General features: G+C 33.1%; 1 protein-coding gene and 1 long non-coding RNA gene across 11 annotated transcripts in view; one reads left to right on the top strand and one right to left on the bottom strand.

Moving 5' to 3' along the window:
• Positions 1 to 22,054, top strand: part of LOC100880577 (uncharacterized) — a 789,502-nt gene that overhangs the window by 13,354 nt on the left and 754,094 nt on the right. The gene's annotated exons all lie outside the window — the stretch shown is intronic.
• The window catches only part of LOC105663390 (uncharacterized), a 64,066-nt gene continuing 55,019 nt past the window's right edge, over positions 13,008 to 22,054 (bottom strand). For both annotated transcript variants that reach the window (XR_013037723.1, XR_013037724.1), the window contains 3 exons: positions 14,548 to 14,768; positions 14,416 to 14,457; positions 13,008 to 13,328 (listed from right to left, as the gene is read on the bottom strand). This is a non-coding gene — a long non-coding RNA (uncharacterized LOC105663390). The remainder of the gene's footprint in view (positions 13,329 to 14,415; positions 14,458 to 14,547; positions 14,769 to 22,054) is intronic.

The raw sequence follows: 22,054 nt of genomic DNA, 5'->3' as shown, positions 1-22,054 counted from the left end.
TTAAAAAAAAATGTTCAGGGGTTATGTAAAATAAAACACACGTGAACAGTATATCAGATTAATAATTATATTTATAAATGGAGAAACTAAACGATGAAAGAACCTATAATAGAATTCGGTGCTTACAAGACGGGCGCACGGTTAGAACTAACTAAAAATAATTTTTAGAAAAAAAATACGCCGACTTCGAAATGCACTAAAAAGTATAAAATAATTTCTATTTCCGAATGAAGTAATTTCAATTTCATTCAATCATACAATTACGTAACAGATATGAATGAAACCTATTTACTCGTTAGGTATTATATTAAATACATTTCAACCTTTTCGGAGGCGGCGCAAAATTAAATAACATATTCAAAATAATCTTTTAATTTTGCGCCGCCTCCGAAAAGGTTGAAATGTATTTAATATAATACCTAACGAGTAAATAGGTTTCATTCATATCTGTTACGTAATTGTATGATTGAATGAAATAGAAATTACTTCATTAGGAAATAGAAATTATTTTATACTTTTTAGTGCATTTCGAAGTTGGCGTATTTTTTTTCTAAAAATTATTTTATTTCACACTTTTTATCGGTCGGTAAGACGTGTTTGTAAAAACAGTAGAAAATCGGCGACTGCATGTTGACTCATACACCACCAGAGACACGGAGGCATACGTAGAATTCAATATATTAGTAACAATAGTTTTTCGCTAATAACTCGAAAACTAAAGCTTCCCCTTAATTGCGGATAAGGAAAAAGTTGTTCAGAATCGTGTCCCTGATAACATATTAAAAGGACATGAAAATCGTCCAAAGTTGATTTCAAAACTTTTCAAGAATTTTTCGCCAATATCTCGAAAACTAAACCTTTCCGCGAAATTTGTATATGAACAAAATTGTTCAGAATCATGTCCGTGATAAGATAATAAAAGCGCACTAAAATCGAGAAAACTTTATTTCAAAAGTTGCCGGTTTTTTTGCAATAACAATACTTTGCAATTAAAAAATGAAAAATTTTTTAATAATGGTACCAATGGGGAGTCAGAACCTACCAGATGCAAAAGGTTTCGTTCCGATCGGTGCATCCAGCTAGGCGTAATAGGCGGGCACACATAGAAAATAAAAATAATAAAAAAAATAAAAAAAAAAATATACTGATCGAATTGAGTAACCTCCTCCTTTTTCGAAGTCGGTTTAAAAAGAACTACAACGACAGTACATGTGTCTATATCTAGAGTACTCGCAGGCCCCGAACCCTAATTAGACAATGACTTCCAAGGATGTAGGGTTTTCTAAAAACGGTTAAAGCATGGTCAAGGCTTTAGCTTCAACAAAAAATCAAGTGAATTTTGACTTAAACCAAAAATTTGATTCCTAGGTCAGAGCCAAAGTGATCATTGATTGGTCATTGCTAAACTTTAAAATTTGTATTCATTATATTTTCAAAACTCATCATCCTTAAAAATTAATTCCTGTATAACCGCTAGTTAACCTTACTTTGCAAAGTATATGCTAAAAACTTTAATTAAGTTTACATTAGGAATACAGGTGCTTACGAGTTTTTAGGGCACAAATACTACATTTGAAAACTACATGCATTCTATTTACTATAAAGTAAAGTTGTATGACTTCTGTGTTGTAAACGGTATGTAACAATCATTTCAAAATTTTCTAAATATGCTTGGTTTATGTCAAACTTGTGTAACGATATCATAAACACTTACATCCCTGTGACAATAAAATCGATAAGTATAAAACACATGAATTACGTAAACTTTGCTGCTAACACGGCGGAATTCCGAAGTTCGCACATGTTTTGTGTAACTTTGCCATTACCTTTAGGTTACGTGATTAGGTATTTTCATTTTTTTAAATCGTTCTCGTTAATGTTGTCAATTTAAATATTAATCCTTTAATCCTAATTAATCCTAATTAACTTCTTAACTAAGATTACCTAACATCAACTTCGAGTTTTAAAGGAAAAACACAGGAGATACGTATTAAAAAATTCTATGCTGTTTCTTGTATGCATCAATGAAATTCTACTGACAAGGAAAGGCACGCAAGTGTCCCCCTCCGATTTTAATGAAACTTCGTAGGTTTGTTAAGCAGGCAAAAATAAGGGACACGTATTTTTTTTTATCGGCTGAGACGCAGGTTTAAGGTATGAAACGAGTCCTTAAAGTTTCGACCTCTTTTTGCTATCTCGAAAGCCATACGAGATACATTAAAACTTCTAATAGAAAAGTTGTATGGTTTCTTGCGTATAATAACAGGATGTTAACAAATTTTGCAAAATACAATTTGTTTATAACAAACAAATTTTTCATAACCTCATTTTACAATTTATTCAAATTTGTATAATGACAAAAAGTGTAGAGAATTTTTTAAAACCTGTTTAAAAAACGCTTATAAGCGGCGCACACAATATGACCTGTGGGTACAAGCGCCGCTTATAAGCGGCGCGCACAATATGACTTGTGGGTACGAGTGTCGCTTAACAAAATTAAGCGTGCTTATACTATTAATCATTTCACATTAATATATTAACTTGTTTGCGCATCATAATTAATTCATAATTAAAATATTGTAAATATAGTAAATATTGTAAAATACTGTAGCATTGTAAGTTATAAATGTTTATAAGTTATAGAAGTTATAATTGTACGTTATAAATGTTCTCATATCAAAGATCTAAATTATACTCATTATATTGTAGCAAAGATTGCTTTATTCAGCAAAATAGTCATTTAAGACTCAGGAAAACGTATATACAGCAACAACGCGTACTGCACGTATTCACGGCGTGCGCTTCCGTTCAGTTGCAGTACTTCGGCGGACTGGACAGCTGAAGCGAAAGGGTTAAAGTCACCGCGCCGCGTACAATCATAAACACGTCCTTTGAACAATGAATACCATTATACGGAACATATTTACCTGCGTTGTTAACCGTTACCAATGAACAGATTATAAAAAAGTATAATATAATACAATTGTCTGAATACTACGTACAGAAATCAATCCTACACCGAACGGAAGGTATGAAACGTACGCATAACTTCAACAACAGCAATATTTTTTCCACAAGCAAAATTAAAAATTCCAATTTATCCGTATTTTTTCTGTGGACCCATAGTTTATGTATGTGAAATTTGATCAAAATGGAACAACGTTTTATTAAAAAAATTTGCAAAATAATGTTAATTTTTAACATATTTTTTAAACAAATAAATTTTTCAAGAATCCACTTACGCCATATTATTGGCCCTTAAAAACAGAAAAATTTGCACTTTGAATTTTTTGTCTAGGCCTAATAGTTCCCGAGATATTTGCAAAAATAGTTTTTTCAACCCCAACTTTAAGGGTTATTTTCAACACTTCAGAGTGGATGCTTGCCGATAAAAAAAATACGTGTCAAATATTTTTCCGAGTTGTATAACATATCAAAATTTCATCAAAATCGGCGTGTATCAGTTGGGTGATGTCCCTTGTTAGAATTAAATTTAGTTTGATGGGAAAGTATATTTCTGACAAGTTCATTGATTTACACTGTGTTCGGCTATAATTCGAAGTATGAATGAAATATCTTTTATTAAATAAATATTAAACGGCCTTTTCATTATGCCAAACTTTTCCGACAATTTAAACAAGCCGAAAGCGTCTTAAAATAATCATGAAACGGTTCCTTTGCCGCTATAGAGTGGTCGATAGAGATTCTTGTTAACTTTTGCTTTAGTTATTCAAAACCACTTTTTCCGTCGTCCGGGTATATAATTAAGCTTATCGTCCAACCATACCAGGTAAGCTAAAATACACTAAACGAATATTTTTTTAAAATATCGTTCCACATTATGAGGGTCTTTCGTTCACTTATATGTATAATACAATCCCTTGAGAGTTCCGTGCATTAAAATCCTATGCTTTGACAACTATCTTGTTTAAACGGGACTGTTACTACATTCAATTTACACATTACAATGGCCCATTAACATTAGAGTTTCACTTTGGAAATGTGCAAATTTAGTTAAATCCTTTATTTTGGTCTTAGTTATCATTAATGTGTTGACAAAAAGTTATTCGACATTTGGTTATTCACCAATGTTTTATACACCTCGCTTTATACACTTTGTTCGTACGACAACGAAGGTTATTAAAAAATTTATAAATCAAAATATTTTGTAAAAAAAAGTGTCAAACACACAATTTACATAACAGTTACCATATTCAAATTATATGGCAGAGAAAATGTCAAATGCATACAAAATGACAAGAATGACAACATATTTCAAAAATTCAATATTAATTATGTGTATTGCCACACATTTGAGCAAGGCACGATTTGAATTCCAAGCCATGGAGATTGGTGGTAAATAATATCTTGGGATCTATTAAGATTTTGTTATTAGCGGCGCTGGATGTTTTTTTAAATGCAAGTTTTTACAATTGCACAAAAGGATATGAGTTTAACTATCATAACAAAAAGATTAGGTTAACATATTTCGTACTTCCTAGGTACTATCACGGACAATGATGTTTAAGTATTTAGAATGTTGATTCTGAAAATATATTTTGGCAAATCTGAATATAGAAAATGTAAAATTCGATGCACATAATTCTACAGATTATTTGATATGCCATTTAAAAGAAGTATATAGATTACACTTTCTGCAGAAAAAGTTTGATCGTCTCTGGTGTAAGGAATTCCAGGCTGACGTAAAGTTTACAATACAAGATATTACCTCTAACGCATGGTTTTTCACCCACTAGCAACTATCTGATAACCATAGTTTAGAATAAGAGTTACGAAGTATTAAGTGCAGAACAAATATCAGTAAAAAACAATTCGAAAACAGCTGGTTCCTGGTGAAATCTAGGTTAGTTTCTGTTTTACAGATAGGAACATATATTTTTTTCCATATTGAAAAGAATATACATTCAATAAAGACGAATTCAATATACATAATACTTGTGTTATTTGATTTGCTTGATTTGTTAGTATTATTTGATTTGCAAATGTGTAATATTTAGTTTTGTGTCATATTTCATTTTGAAGCAGTGTAAACATGCTGATATTTATTTTACATTCCATACTCAGATGGTTGCAAGTAGATAAGAATTGTATATCGCAAGAGTCATTGTTATTAGAAAAAGTCGACAATCATTTGACTGAATAATAGCAACGATTAAATTTTTGTTTACCACATTAATATTATTATAGTATACCAACATCAATTCTGCTCATGGAACGCTAAATAATTTCGAAATTAGCATAATATTGATATAAACTGTTTTGTTAATTACAAATATACTGCAACATAATTATTTTACTTGGAACAAAATACCTGATATTGACGTGAAGAAGTGATCATTTATCATTACATTTATGAAGTACATAAACATATTTGGTTTAGATAATGCTATTATTACTTCAATGTTCTTATAATTATTCAATTTGAAAATTGGAAATATAGAAATTAATAGAAAATAATGTTTGACATCGAATTTAATCGTCAACAAACTTTCTTATGTTTAAAAAAATATCTATTTAGTATTAAAATTACATTGATATTTTATTATTCATTTAATATTTGGAATGTGACGAAATACATGAATAGATTTTGATTTTAATTCTGTAACTATAAATCTTACCTAAACATCATTACCTGATTCATCAGGTAGCTATAAATAAATTTCGTTACTTCTACAAGAAAACCCGTATTAGAGTTACAACAATGTTTATTAATAATTCGAATGCACTTTCTCTATATTTCACCCTCACTTATTACATTGAAATTTATCAGTTGTACTCCTTCAAATTTGACCTGTTTTATCAAATGAATACAAGCGGAAATAATACTTTCTTTGCCTATTACCTATGAAATGTACTTCTACTAATGAATTACGGGGGTCAGCCACCTGTAACCTAGGCCCAGATGTTAACAACGTTCGTGAGGTAAAGAGCGGCTTTTACCTACTGAACGACTCGTTTTTCGCAAATAATTAAATCTAAAGAATGTGGAAAAATGTGGAAAAATGTGAAGTTGCTTTTCACTTTGGTAGGATAACCATTATTTGGTTCCAAAGAGATTACTGAATGTAAACATGCGACTAGAATATAAGAAAAAATACACTTTATTTAATTACATGTGTAACGTCCCTGGGGAAATCTTTTTTCTTTCTACCGGCATCATCGCAACAATCTTCTATCCATCGATTAGAATAGTCAATTATCGACCGTAGTTGCCAATTATCGACAGTACACTAGGTATCTATTACCATATCTATCAAATTCGACAGACGGTAATCAATATATATATATATATATATATATATATATATATATATATATATATATTTTCATTTATATTAATTAACTTATGATTTTGATTTAGAGTAGGTAATATCTTCCATAAAAGTAATTGAATATTGAGTTAGAATAATTAAAACAAGATAATATATTATTTTATTTTATTTTTCTAATAAATAGTTTTGTATACGAAATTTTCGTTACGCTATGATGTGCCTACGTGCCGCGATACTCGCCCGAAATCCTTGAGATCAGCGCTAATCCTAGAAAAGGATAGCGATACTATATCTATTTACGGCATTATCAAACATTAAATTAATTAATTAACTAAATCAAATTATATACGTAAAATCAGTCATTACTAAACTATTCATGGCCGGAACCACAATTATTTTCTTCAATTAAAAAGCTGTAAATCGGAATAGATTCGACTCTCGTAGAATTCGTGCGCAGTCAATTAGAAAAGGATAGAAAATACATTTTTCGCTAAAACACCGTCACACTATTATTTTAATACCGAACTGTTAGTCAGAAATTAGAGAGCGATATTTAAAATATAATTAAACCGTTCAATTTTATAATTAATGTATAATAACGAAATTATATGAAATTTAGATATTCTGACGTCACAGAAATTCCAGGAATTCTGCGGACCTGCGAGTATAAAAGGGCGAGCGAAACTCGTTTCGGGGCAGAACAGTCTTCGAAGTCGAACTAGTTACAACTCTCTAAGAATACATAGGAACAGTTTTCGCTGTTAAAGGGCCAACAGATTCTTAAGCCTTGACTGGTCAAGCGGGTGTTTGCCATTCGGGTACTTGGTCACTGGGTCGTTTAGTAGCCAGTGAACAACAGACTCCCCAATTAGGCGATCCGGTCTTGGTTGTCAGTATTCGTTCTGGCTAAAAGGGTCATGAACAATTAGTTGTCGAGTCAGATGATAAAGAGTAACTGTTCCGAAGAAATAAGTTATTAGAGTCAGATAAAGTTCGGTAACTTGAGCTACTATAAGAATACTGTTCTCACTTTGGCGTTTTCCGTAGTCGGCTACACCGCATTAGATAGTAATCTGTCTAATTTTTGCGAAACGTATTTAGGTGCGTTTAGAGAATTCAACCTAGGTGGAATTCCTCGCGGCGGTAGATTGCGGAGCGTTTAGCATTATTAACTTTATACAAGTTTCATGTCACATTTGTCTAGTGTTAATTTAGCAATTTCTATTATTTCTATCATTGTCTATCTTATGTATAATTTCTATTATTATTATTATTATTATTATTATTATTAATCTATTTAGTTTCTTTACTCTAATTAATCATTTATAATTTATGTATTTCTCTTATTTTGTTGTTATTGTAGATGATAGTTTCATTTCTTATTGAATAAAATTTAATTGTTGAAAGATATTGATCTTTGGATTTCACTCCTTATCCGCGCACCACACGAATCCCACAATCTTAATTTGTAGAATCGAGACGTTAGAGGTAAAAGCCGCTCTTTACCTTTTAGCGCTTGTAACTAGCTGAACTTAGGTTCCAGGGTTGTTACACATGTTCAAAATGTATGCCGCCTTCCATCACGTAATATTCCAGTCTTTTACTTCACAATTACACTTCTGTAAATCGAGTAATATGTTAATAAAAATATCATGTAATATATGTAAGGATGGCTTAAATAAAATTCAAGGATCGATATAACCGTGTTTATTCGGGCAACCGTTAACGACTGACGACCGGCTCCCGGTCGTCCGCTCTCTCGTCCGTTAAGACAAGCGACGATCGGCAATAATTCCTACAACGTACATATGTGTATCTCGAATAGCGCACGCTTACATACAGGGTGTTCGGCTACTGGTGGGCATAATTTTAGGGGGTGGTAGCTGGAGTGATTCTGAACAACTTTTTCCTTTACCAAAATGCTGGTTAAAGCTTAGTTTTTGAATTATTAATGAAAAACACTGACCAATGACAGCGCGTATAGACCGGTCGCGCGACAGCGTGAGCGACAGCTTCGAATATGATGGCTGATCGTCGTCGTGAACAAATGTATCGATACTGTCGGTATAACGTCGGTATAACAGGAAGCTATTGGGTAAAAGTTAAATCGAGTAATGAATTAATAAGTTAAGAATAATATTAAATTCTTCGTAATTCGTGAATAAGAAATAAATCAATTAGTTGTTGTTTACAACAACCAGACGAAGTATATTGTATTTATTTTATGCCTTCAAAAAAGAAAAAGAATAAATTCACGAAAATTAATTTTGTCATTTATTCTAATGAAGCAAACGAATAAGTACCGTGTCTATGAAATGAGATCGAACTGGAATAGAATATCTAATGCAGTACCTCATTGAAGTGAAATAAATCTATTGCTGCGTACGTTTAATTTTAAAAATACAGAAGTAACTTAAATAACACTTACTCATTGATTCATGGAAAAACTAACTTCGATAAAAAATATTTGTGTCACCGGGTAGAACCAACCGATCAGAGCATCAACAGCTGATGTCCTGGCAGGGTCAATGAACTCTCAATTTATTTCACTGTCTTTTTCTAACAATTGCACAACATAAGCACGCCCGGTAAAACGACCGAATGAAAACGCGTGAACGATTATTCATAGATATGTATGTTTAACGATACACTATTCTCACTATAAGATATCCGAATTGAGGAATCGAAATTATATTATATTTTATTAGAAGACATTGTTAGACTGGCTACGGAACGCGATTTTGTTCTCGATCGCGAGGCATACGTCGCGAACGGTTGCCATGCAACGATGATCTGTTGAACGACTCCGGCGTCGATCGACAGTCATCGTTTATTGTCGAAAGAAACGTGTCGAAATAAAATGTATCGTTGTTTTTAATAGAAAATTCCATTTTCTTGCTTTCAAGATAGTATAGTTTAAATTATTTATGAATATTCGTTCACGTGTTTTCATTCGTCCTATTTACGTGTCGGACTCACAGTGAAAATTAGTGCAAATTAGTGAAAAATGAGAGAGAAAAGTGATAATGCGAACTAATAATGAAAGATGAAAGTGATAGGTGACAATGAAGTTTCTTGAGAGTTTTTTGACAGTTTCTGCATGGTGATTGATTTATACTAACAGTAAGGACCGGTGGATCGTACTGGTGACAGAGACGCATTTTTATTGTGATTATTTGCGGTTTAATGGGTGAGCTACATTTAAATTTGTTAATTATTCAATTCACATTTTTATTTGTTGAATAGAAAAGTTATTCAATTTTTTAAAAAAGAGAATTTGTTCTTTTTCATCATTACAATATCTAACGAAAATAATTCTCCATATTTTATCTATTATTTCTTTGGAATAACGAATAAACGTATTGAATAAATTCGATTTATTTTGATTACGTGAGTAGAGACTAATTTTGTTATTTCTTATTCATGAATGAATGACAATTCAACAATAATCCAGATTTTTTTATTCATTATTCAATGTAACTTTCATCTAACAGCTTTCTATTATACCGACTTTATACCGACGTTATATCGACGTTATACCGACAGTATCGATACATTTGTTCACGACGACGATCAGCCATCATATTCGAAGCTGTCGCTCACGCTGTCGCGCGACCGGTCTATACGCGCTCTCATTGGTCAGTGTTTTTCATTAATAATTTAAAAACTAAGCTTTAACCAGCATTTTGGTAAAGGAAAAAGTTGTTCAGAATCACTCCAGCTACCACCCCCTAAAATTATGCCCACCAGTAGCCGAACACCCTGTATATGTTTTGAATTTGTCTCGATGTCCTCTAAAGCTATGAATAAAAAAAAAATGTATGTTCCTATTTAAAAAACCCAAGATGACCTTGACTTTGCCTACGGAACATACTGTTTTCAAAATTTGCTTTACTATATCTATTGTGCACTTCATACCCTGTAAATTTTCTTCTAAATTTTTTTTCTTAAGGTGGCTGCAAGTGGGAGAAAAATTGTGAGTAGCGTTACAGTGGACGCGGCGGTGGAACTAAATACATATGATAATTGGTATATAATGTGCTACTGTCGATAATAAACAAATGGTGTCGATAACTAAACTGATTTAGCTTTGGATAATGGAACGAAAGTAAGACTGCCAAGATGGAGACGAAAAACAAAAAATTTCTCCGGTGATGTTACACACCTTAAAACTGGAATTAGCTTGACATAATTGTGTATTACCATCATAGCAATTGTATTGATCGTTATTCAGGATGACAAATTGAACTAAACTCTTGTAAGCGTCGCGTATTTAAATTGCAGTATTGTAACAATTCAATTAAAAATACACAGTTAATAATATTTGCTTCAGAAACCAATTATATAATACTTAACTGACATAAAACGCTGAGTTATTTAAGTCATTAAACGTAATTATCCAGAAAATGTATTACCCAGTGATTCATTCGTAACATTTCAAACAATTTCAAAAGTGGGAATGGTCATTTTAAGTTCATTGCCGATTTAATATTAATATAATTTACATATTTATCAATTACTTGACATCGTACTAATCAGTTTATTTCAATCTGCCTCGTTCAGTTTGAAAATTAGACGTGCATACGGCACACAAATAAATAAGTCAGCCGCTACATTCAAGTGTATTTAAACATTTGTAACGTCCCTGCGACTAAACTCAGGTATTTATAGCGCTTATGAAGCAAAGAGCGGCTTTTGCCTATTAAGCGACTCGTTTTTACCACAACTAATTCTAAAAGAATGTGGGATCGTGGTGGCGTGTGGTTAAAGAGTGAAATCTACAGGTTAATACCTTTCATTAATTAGGTTTATTCAAGTAATGATGAGAAAGAGAGTTATAATTAACAATTTCTTTAGCGAATATAAAGGTGTATGTATGACTGAGTTCTATAAGCAAATTGGAGTATAATAGACTTGTTGTCGCGAATCGCAGAACGGTAGCTAACTACTTCAATTACGCAGTTTTATAATAATATACGCAACGCAAAAATATAACGCAATTTTATGATGGATCTAGATCCTAACAAAACTGACAGAACAATATTTGGTTATTTACAACAACTCTAAATTTTGTACTGGACGTAGAACAGTTACTCCTTGTTTGACTCTACACTAATTAGTTTCATGGCCCTTTTTGACACAGCACAAATCGACACCCAAAACCTGATCGCTTAATTGGGGAGCCTGCGTCAGCTAGCTGCTAGAATTACCCAACGATGCAAGAATCAAGTGACCGACGTGTGACCAACAGGGTTGCAAATAAAAATGACTCGACTCTAATTATTTATTGAAGTTACTGAAACGCCACCCAAAAGACACGGACTTCAGAGACCAAGCCGCTCAATAATGGGGAGCCTGCGTTAGCTAGCTACTAAACTACCCAGAGCGAACTCCGAGAATCTGACGGCGAGTTAATAATTTAGAAAAACAAGAAATATATATATATATATGAGTGACTGGTGAGCTCTCGTTGATGTCTTAGTTCTTTCTGGGGCTGTGCATAGCACTCTCCTTATGGAGTTTCAGAGACAAGATCGTTTGAACGGGGAGCCTGCGTTAGCTAGCTGCTAGAATTACCCAACGATCAAGTATCCAAATGGCTGATACCCGCTGTCCAGTCAAAACTAAGAATCTTGTAGGCTCTTACCAGTTAAAACTGTTCCAGTTCGTCGCTTCCTAAGAGGTCCGGCACGTATTACTTCAAAGATTGTTCTGCGCTCGCAGCCGCTGCTCACGCCCTTTTATACCCAGAGAATCATGGGTTTTTCCCGCTCAAAAAGTAGTTATTATTTTATTACGCTTTATTTAGTAGCAAATATATATTAGTTTGATTAATAAAAATACGCTTTGATTTATTATTAATTAGTTTCTCACAAGTTTTCCCATTAAATCGTATTTTTAATAATTTTTAGATACGCAAATTATAAGTGTTTCAATAGAAGAAATAATTAATCGCAAACAATACATAAAATAATAGCTAAAAATATAACGCAATTTATAATGAGTGAATAATTAATAATATATATAACATAAACATTTAAATAATAATTTATAATAACTTTGTTTCGAAGTATATCTACTGTCTCTTTCTAACTAACGCACGCGCCATCGATCGATGATCTACTCTAAACAATGTTGCTCGCGTGAACTACCGCATCCCATTACCACGCGAATTTTTATGGTGCGGTCGGTAATAGAATAGAAAAAGATATACGTATTAAGATGCTTCTTTATTTATCGACAGGACCGTTTGACTTTCTCGGGGACGTTACACATTTTGCTGTTATTAGCTTTAACTGACGATCTGTAGTTATTTTTAATCAAACTCACATTTTGATGGCGTATATTGGAACAAAACAAATCGTGGTGATCAAAAGCTAATATTTTTGATTCCGTTGTGATTATTTTAATAAAATGTTAAGAAATTAAGTATTTCATTGTAGTGTTTAAATCATGTGAATATACGTGATATTAAATTACTGGTTGTCAAAATATTCACATATGATACGTACAGCGTATTTAATATTAAGCAGTCTGGAGTATTCATTTTGTTGTAATTAATAGATATAAGTAATTTTCAGTTACTAAATAGATCAAATAACACTTTAAAAACTTTTCTTTTCTATTCCTTTCAGTTATTACATTTTTTTAAAAAGTCCACCAAGTTTTACAAACATTAAGCATAGGAATAACACACAAACTTTCTCAGTTACATTTATTTTGTTATATTTTTATTTTTCTTAATTATAATCTTATTACAAATTATTAATAATTTTTATTGTGGTTGATATTTATGTTTTACAATAATTATGTTATTTTATTCATTCATGAAACTAAAGTTTTGTACAGTTTTTCAAAAGTAAAGAAGTAGACCTATTCATTTCTTTATTCATTATCGAGTTTTAAGCCAAACAAGAACAGGTTGTATACGATTTGTGCATATTCTTTTGTTCACACCGGTTACATCTGTATTCGACTCATACTTATTGCTGGAAACTTTTCATTTCAATCATGCGTGCACTTAAATCTTGAGATCTGTTTGAAGATATTATTTATGTCGCATATAAAAAATTTTTATTTTCATTAACGTGGGAAATACGAGGTGCAATAATTAAGTTCCGGGATTGTGTCTGCTGTGACCAAACGGATCACACGATTGACTTGTGATCGCAGGACATATGAATAACAATCTTCGAGACATATGATACGAAGTTTGGAAGCGATGTCTTCATTGAATCCTGTGCTATACAAATTTATGGTAGTATACGCACGCTCTCCTTTGCGAAATCACGATGGACTCTAAATTGGAACAAAGGGACATTAAAAAAAAAAAAAAAAAAAAAAAAAAATGGTACATTGTCGTCCTTCCTCACCCTCCGTATTCGCCATATTTGGAACCCTGTGATTTCTTTTTGTTTCCCAAAATCAAATTAAAAGATTTGACACGGTGAACGAGATTCAACGCGAATCGCAGCAGGTGCTTGACACGTTTCGACAAGAAGACTTTTAGGAAGCTTTCCAAAAATGGCAGAGGCGCTGGGATCGGTGCATAGCTGTCCAAGGGGTGTATTTTGAAGGGAATAGTAGCCAAATTTGAAACAGGTGACTTTATCTGCATATACGGGACCAGTCCCGGAACTTAATGATCGCACCTTGTATAAGAGTTGTCAACTTCACAGTATTTTTACTAATGTACTACTATATCTTACTTTTTCTTTCACCAGAAATTTGTATCTACCAAATGTTTATTTGTCATGTTTCATGCATTAAATCGTACTATAAAATTCATCAAACTTATAAAAATTACTGACATTCACTATAGAGTATTCTGAAAATACAATTTCAAAATGGCATAATTTACTTATAAAAACAAATCAGTAAATCCTTTCATTTTGCGAGCAATAGTTAGAATTTGCGGATTATACGTAATTTTTGCGAAATTCTTTTCAATCTGTCTTTACTTGCCATGAATAGTTAATATTTAAATATGAAATAAAAATGTTTCAATGAAATATAAGTTTAGGTTTATAAGATTATAACAATAGAAATATGTGAGTTTGAAGTAAAAGCAATTTATATGGAATAATACTTTAGTATTTATAATATTTTAGTATTTATTTACCTTTTATTTGTTAAAACACCTGCATTGTACGTTCTAAGCAATCTAGAAAAAGGCGAAAAGTCGTCAAAAATATAACGGTTAGGTTAGGTTAGGTTAGTGACCAAAAAATGATAGTTTTATTGCTATTGTAACCTTTGTAACGAGGTATATTTTTTTTCTTGTTTTCTCTATGCCTCGTTATGAAAAACCTCCAGCTTGCCGGCCTCACTCCTCCGCCCAAGCGGACCCCTCGCAGCTAGGCGCCCTGTTAAAGAAATCGTCCGTGGGTGTGAGCGTGGTACGTGGAGAGCTGCTTTCCTAGTTGCCCTCCACCTTAGGGAACCTTTCCCAGTTCCTCCAACGAACCGTCACACCTTTGACATAAAAATAAAATATATTACTTTTCATTTTTTTTTTGTTTTCTTTCTGTTGAATAAAAAATTATACGCTGTGCATTTTACTTCAGAATTTAAACAGTAACGGCCTTTAATTGTTAATATCACTTAAACAATTAGCCGTCTGCCTCCAAAATGAGCTATATGAATGTTCTGTTAAATGTTCTTTATAAGGTAGCAAAGTTTCATAAATGAACGAGCGTAACACTTGGGGAGTTCCCCTGGTAAATGTAGGTCTATGGCAACTGAAGTTGCAGTGTGCCGACCGTATTCGCTCCTACGCTGCGACACGATTAACCGCGCGGATGTTTTCATTTTTTTCCGCGCGGTTCTAAAATGCTGATTGCGTAACATTAAAATGCCACATCCGTGTGTTGCATTTTAGCATTACACCTTAACGTCATATGAATGTAGGGGGGCCAAATTGTGTAACATTCTGTGTTAGAAACACTTACACAAAAAGTAAAAGCTAACAAGAAAAAATAATGAAATAATCTATTAGGTAATGTAACTTCTTGAATCAGTCACTAAATAATTATCGTAAAGACAGATTTTTAGATTTCTTTTTAGGATTTTTAGGATTCTTTAGAAGATTTAACCTGATATTAATTGGAGATGTGAAATAGAAATACTTAAGCAAAAAATTTTGTTCTTTATTAAAATGATAAAACTTATTTACTAGTCTATGGAGATATCCCGAATATTATGAACTGACTTTTGAATGGAGCAGTATTAGTTTGCGAAGGGCACATTCAAGCAACAGATCTCGAGTCGTATTTTTAGCGAATCTGCGAATGACTTTCATTTAATCGTTTTGTGACGATAACTTATCCTCATCAGGATAAGAAAGAGATGGAATTAATCAAACGGCACACATAATCACAAAGCAGTTATAATTAATGCATTGATTATATTTCCTCATTTCGTTATTGTTAAGGTAGTATCAGCAATATATCAATATAATGATTTGTAGCGATCATTGTAGTATAGAATAAAAATATTAGAAGGAATTATTTTATTAGATTCAAAAAGCAATCATTTCGTTTACCTTTTTCATTTGTTTTCTCCGAAGATCCGTTACATTTTTAATACTTATTTCAATTCATTTGAAACGACAATACTTTGTGTATTTATAACAATTTATGTAATAATCTAAATAATTATGGTATCAGTGTTCCAACTCTTTCAAAAGTGAGACACTTGTTCAAGTGATTAAACTATTTAAGATTAATTTTAAAATTAATTTTAAATCAAGCCTTTTTAGGATTAATTATTCTAAACGCTGTCGATGGCGTCACTCAACACCAAACAAATCATTTTTTAAACTCGATGTTAAAAATATTATTGCTAGTTTCAACAAAATATGTAGTTTGCTTAAAATGATGGGTGGTGATTTAAATTATTATTTTACGAGTGGCTTTAAAAAGAATACAAACGTCTAAATTTTGCATTTCTTTCCAATTTTCATGAAAATGAAAATGTGTATATTGTTATGTAAAAAAATATTTTACTTCATTAAACAAACAGTCTTTAATTATTAAGTCGTTCTAAGAGAGTTGACGACAGTTATAAACTCATTATATGAAAAATCATGTAATAAAATACATGTATCATAAAAAAGTATATATTTTTATATTAATGAAATAGCAAAATTGTGATCAACTATCTTATCTTTCCTCTACTACATACAGTGCCTGATATCAACAGTTTCATCAAAATGCTAAGATAAATGAGTGATATAAAAAATACAAATGATAATGATACTCATCTGAAAATGCTTTGTTAAGATACAAACCTTTAAAATAAGATATCACATTCTTACTATTCTATTGAAGCATGACTCTAGTGCAAATTCTTATATCGTTATGCAGGCGATTATAAAGATAATTGAATATAATAATTAAAATAGAATATTGGTTTTCCTAACTATATCGAACTGCACGGCATTTGTTGTTAACTATCAATAAGCTGAGTTTAATCAGCTTTAGTAACGGAAGGATTAATCTTCGCTGTGTGTTATGCAGTTATTTAAGGTCAGACAGGCGTGCGGTCTGCTACTATTTTTAACACTTTGCATACCGTTGCAGCTGAAGCGCATACGCAAAATGGACCGACTAGTCCAGCGCATCATGTGGTATAATACAATCAGTTTTCTATATTGTATAATAACGTACTTGAAATTATAATACCTACGAACTTTTGACATAATTATGAAATACGTGTATTATAATGATAGCATATGTAGATTAGTTTGAATTAAACTATCAGTTGTTATCATCAGCACTTTCTGACAGCTATTTACTGATATCTATTTTATTTACGAAAATACCTATATAAAGGAAACGTATTTATAATTTTTGAACAGGAAAGTTTTTTAAATTTTACCACTGTAAATAATGCATAGATCTAAGTTTTACCACTGTAAATAATGCATAGATTGAAACATTATTTGGCTCGTTACAAAAGATATTTTCGACGCAGGATCATTGGTCCAATTTAGGAAACTGCTTTACTTCAGATACGCATATATTTTAGATCGAATCAATTTCATTTAAAAATATACTTACATCTTATAAAACGATAAAAGATGGCTTTAAAAAGTACTTTACAGTATTCTTTCCACGTTTCTTACTCTTCGGACTTACCGTTGGGACCGTAGACCCTCGGTTATCGGTTTCGGCAGGCAGAGTCAAACATGCGGCACTTACCGCAACAATAACACCGTTTTTATGACTTACTACTCAAATTGTGACGTTTTTGCTGAAATCAGTAAATTTCTAAGCGTTATATCTGGAAAACTAATAAGAATCGGTTAAATACATTATATCTTAATGGATTCGTCTTGAAAAGCACTATCGTCTGGTCGAAAAAATATACAGTTTCATTTAAAAAACAAAACTTCACTATCATATATTTTACATTAAAAACATTAAAAGAATTTTGTTTACGCCAAAACATAGAGCCCCTTTTATCTTACAATTTTCGTATAAACACTTTTTCGTATCATTAATAGTGTTAAGAGTTGTCATATATTTTACCTGTAAATATTTAGCTTATCCTAGTTTGTAAATTCATAGTATTAGTTTTTAGTTGATTTATAGCTGGTCCCTTGAAATTTTGCAAAACGTTCCGTGGCAGCAGTAAACTCATGAAGCCATAAAGACCCGCGATTCTTACCGTAGCTTTTTTCGTTCGTTTGTTTCGCATATGGTCACCAGGTACCATCATTTCTAACTTTCTAGTCCGTTATTTCTCGAATGTTTTACCACGGTCAGCGCGCTGCTTGACTTTATTACTTGCCACGGTCAAGGGCCAAAATTAGTCATACATAGCTACTGGGAAAAACCCAAGAAGGGCGTTAACTTTCACCTCCCTTCCCTGGTTTTCATAATTTTTGTCACCCAATCGGAACATTCCTCCCCCGCCAAGTACATCCTTACCGAGGTTACCTCGGATATAGTTTTACACATTTTAGACAGATAGAACCTTGATAGAAAACTTGATAGATAGAAACTAGATAGAAACTTGATAGAAAGCAACATAGATAGAAAATAGTACTCGATTAGAACATAGAATTGGACTTAGAAATAAACTAGCACAACATTTTCAAACCTAGACACTTAGTCATTTTTTCCCGAAGTATCGGGTGGTCCTTCGAGTGTTAGAACATTAGCTTTCGTTGGCACAAGCGTGCATAACGCCTACAAAGCTCGACTATCGTTACGGTGGACATGAGCATTTAACAAATAGTTCATGAAATATCGCGCTGTCACACTTAGGCGTGGACACCCTGTATAATAGCATGCAATATATGATGGTGTGCTGACTCGCGCACGTTTATTCAAAAGAAATTAATCTTTTGAATAATATTTGAAAATGAGTCCGAACCGATTGACTTGAGTAACTCTTAATTTTTACTAAGTCCGAAACGAATGACTTTGTATTAACTTCTGTAATTTGTGTCCGAAACGAGTGACACTACTGTTATTTCTTCGATGCGGCTCGGATGACTTGTATTGGTGATCTGACGATGCGTTTCGTCTTCGCTTCCTTGAAACGTCGGAAGTGCAAGGAGGCATGCTGATTGGTTCTCATTAGAAACGTTGATTTTCCAATCAACATGCCCCTTGACTTGGGCCCACCCACTTTTGCGCCCTGAGCGCGCCTTTTTTAGAAGAGGGTGGGAAAAATACCGATGAGTACGGGAGGATCTCGAAGGTCGGCAACGCCGGGATTTTTCCCTCCAGGTGACACACACGTTGTCCTAAAAAGTACCGCTAGGACGGAACCGAGGTCCATCCTCGGTGACCCTTCGGGAAAAACGCTGTTTATGACGGAGTAGTTATTGGAGACTAAATGAAACTTAGAAATTCTAAAGACATTGTCCGAAAAAATGTAAAACTAAATTGCTGTTGATAGCTAAAAATCTGTCCTTTAAAAATAACTGTTAGACCCAGACCCATTATAAACTACCTACGAAATCCTCGCGTATTGTGTTCCGTCGCACGTTCGGAACAGATGGGATGACATTTTTGAACTTCCTATGGGTTGTTGATGGGCTAACTGACCTGCTCTTCCAGGGCTCAACCAACAGTAAGTTGTGTCTTTTGCCATAATAGTTTGTTATCTGCTTTATGCTAAAGTGCCAAAGCAGCTTACAAACACAATAGGAACCGATCAGCGTGTCGATCGATCGGTACTCAATAAAGTTGAGGTTGGCTAAAGTTATATGAGATGGTACTGGAATCATTGCTCTATTTGCTTATGCCTACGTTCGGCATGTCTTCAATAACGTTATGTATTCCTAAGCAGAAAATGTTGGCATTAAAACAACTGTTGCGAGATGATATTTTGAAGTTAAGTTTATCTCTAATCATTCTTTATTTGCCCCAGTGTCTAATGCTGCTATTTTTGTAGGTTCAAAACACACAGAATAATCTAATATGTAATTAATATCTAATTTCATGTAGAATCTATATACGATGAAGTTTGATTGTGACCTAAAAACTAATAGAGCTCGACATTCAGTACTTTCTTCCCTTCCATTTTTGCCATAAATGATTGATATATAATACATAACACACTTTGCTCAAGTGCCTCACTATCACGGTTTGCGATGCAAGCTATAATTTCATTAGATTCATAAAAATCGGATTTTTAGTATTATTTTAATTTGTTTTAGAGATAATCTCGCAGTGTAACTTTATGTGGTGTTTTAATCACACTGATTACAATGATGGCGTATGTAGGTCTTCACACTGCGACCTGTTTGCAGACAATTTTGGTAGCTATGAGAGGTTTGCACTGTGGTGGCCATGGCCCATACTACACTGTTTTTCTTAGAAAGTTTTTTCGTTTCTTTTTATCTTATTGTTATTGTTAGTATACGTTGAGTCTGTGCAAGTACACATTTGGCGTCCCAATTCGCATAAGTCAAATTTCTATCTTTTGCATTTTCTCTGATTTTTCAAGCTTACTTTAGAATCTCTCTTGGTTAGTGTCCGCTCTTAAACCCTTGCGAACCTCTTCACTTCCCTTTTTTATAACTCTTTTCCGCTGCAGCACGTCCCTATCTGAATTGTTCCACGATTTCTTGCGAACATCTTCACTTTCCTTTTTTATGTCTCTTTTCCACTGTGTATGTCCCTCTCTGAATTTTTCCACGATTTCTACGTTTTTCCTTCTTGATTTTCTCGGTTTCTATCTTTACTTTTCTCTTTTGTAAAGATTTTTTTTTTAAAGAAGTTTGGCTGATGTCTAGTTAATCGGTCTGACAAAATCTACGAATACGAACATGCCCCCTTTTATTTGCCTGTCGGAGTGTCGTCTATTAAAAATAAACCTGCATTGAAGAATACTTCTACAATATTATTTGGGTTTTGACGTCAGTGGACGGCTTCTTAAATTTGTTGCATCAAAATAAGTTATTGTATTTAGTCTAGTCTTAAGATTTTAGGTGTGAATGAGATGCGATAATGAGTTGTTTGCCTGAATCCGAGTGAATGCTGCGTAGCGTTTGCGAGAAGATGTTTGGATCATCGAGTCGAGTGTCGCGTTGGGTGTCCGAGTTCGAGGAATGCCTGTGAAATACGCGTGTATCGTTGAATGATTAGTTCAGAGTGAGTGTTAGGTTGTAGAATACATTAGAGAGGATTAGACCTCAGGCCATGTTTTGGGCACAATAGTTCATAATTTTTAGATCCTTCAGAAAACAACATTTGTTACTTTCAATAGCTTTTGACTCGTAGCAGAAATAGGACCCAAGGAGTCATTACATTCTAGCCAGTTTTTTCTTGATTTATTGCCAGTACATCTGGGGTCAGAACCCTTAGCCGTAGTCGTAGAGTCTTTTGTTTGCATTTTCCATTCATGTCGAGGTACTCCTTAGGTTTATTGCTCGCTACGGTCATTTTGGGAAAAACCCAATTTTCACTACGTCACTTTTTTTGCCACTTCTACTCAGTATTTGTCATCCAATAGAAACATCATTTTTGCTATCCCTTCCAAGTTCGAGGAAGTGTGAACGCCCACTCCGAGCTTTCCTGGATCGCGGAAAAGCGTCGGAGTGCCAAACTTTAGACATCATCAGACATTAGAAGTTATTCATTAAATAGACATTAGACATACAAAATACAAAGTTCAACATTTACACAACTCTAAATTCATACATTTAACTTACACACAAGTCACTCACGATTCAATAAAGTTCGTTATTGTTAAACTCGAAGTCAATCATTCAATACAGTCCACTTATATCCGACTTTGAGAATTGTCACAAATTCTACGCGTCAGAGACCGTCGCTAATTATTGTCGACACGACGACGCACATACAGTGAGAGCGATTCGGTTTGGATGAGGAAAGATTGATTCTGAATGAGAATGCATCAGGGTGTGTGGGGGTAAGTGTTGTAAGCATGAAAGTTAGTTCATCACTGTAAGTTGAAGAGTAAAGTCGTGGACCTGCTTGCGAAATAAACGGGAAGTAAAAGGTGGATAAAATAATTTTAAGAAAAAAAATATGCCGACTTCGAAATGCACTAAAAAGTATAAAATAATTTCTATTTCCTAATGAAGTAATTTCTATTTCATTCAATCATACAATTACGTAACAGATATGAATGAAACCTATTTACTCGTTAGGTAGTATATTAAATACATTTCAACCTTTTCGGAGGCGACGCAAAATTAAAAGATTATTTTGAATATGTTATTTAATTTTGCGCCGCCTCCGAAAAGGTTGAAATGTATTTAATATACTACCTAA

The sequence above is a fragment of the Megachile rotundata genome, chromosome 3 (assembly GCF_050947335.1).
Source record: "Megachile rotundata isolate GNS110a chromosome 3, iyMegRotu1, whole genome shotgun sequence".
Taxonomy (NCBI): Eukaryota; Metazoa; Arthropoda; class Insecta; order Hymenoptera; family Megachilidae; genus Megachile; species Megachile rotundata.
This window is presented reverse-complemented; position numbering and strand designations above follow the sequence as displayed.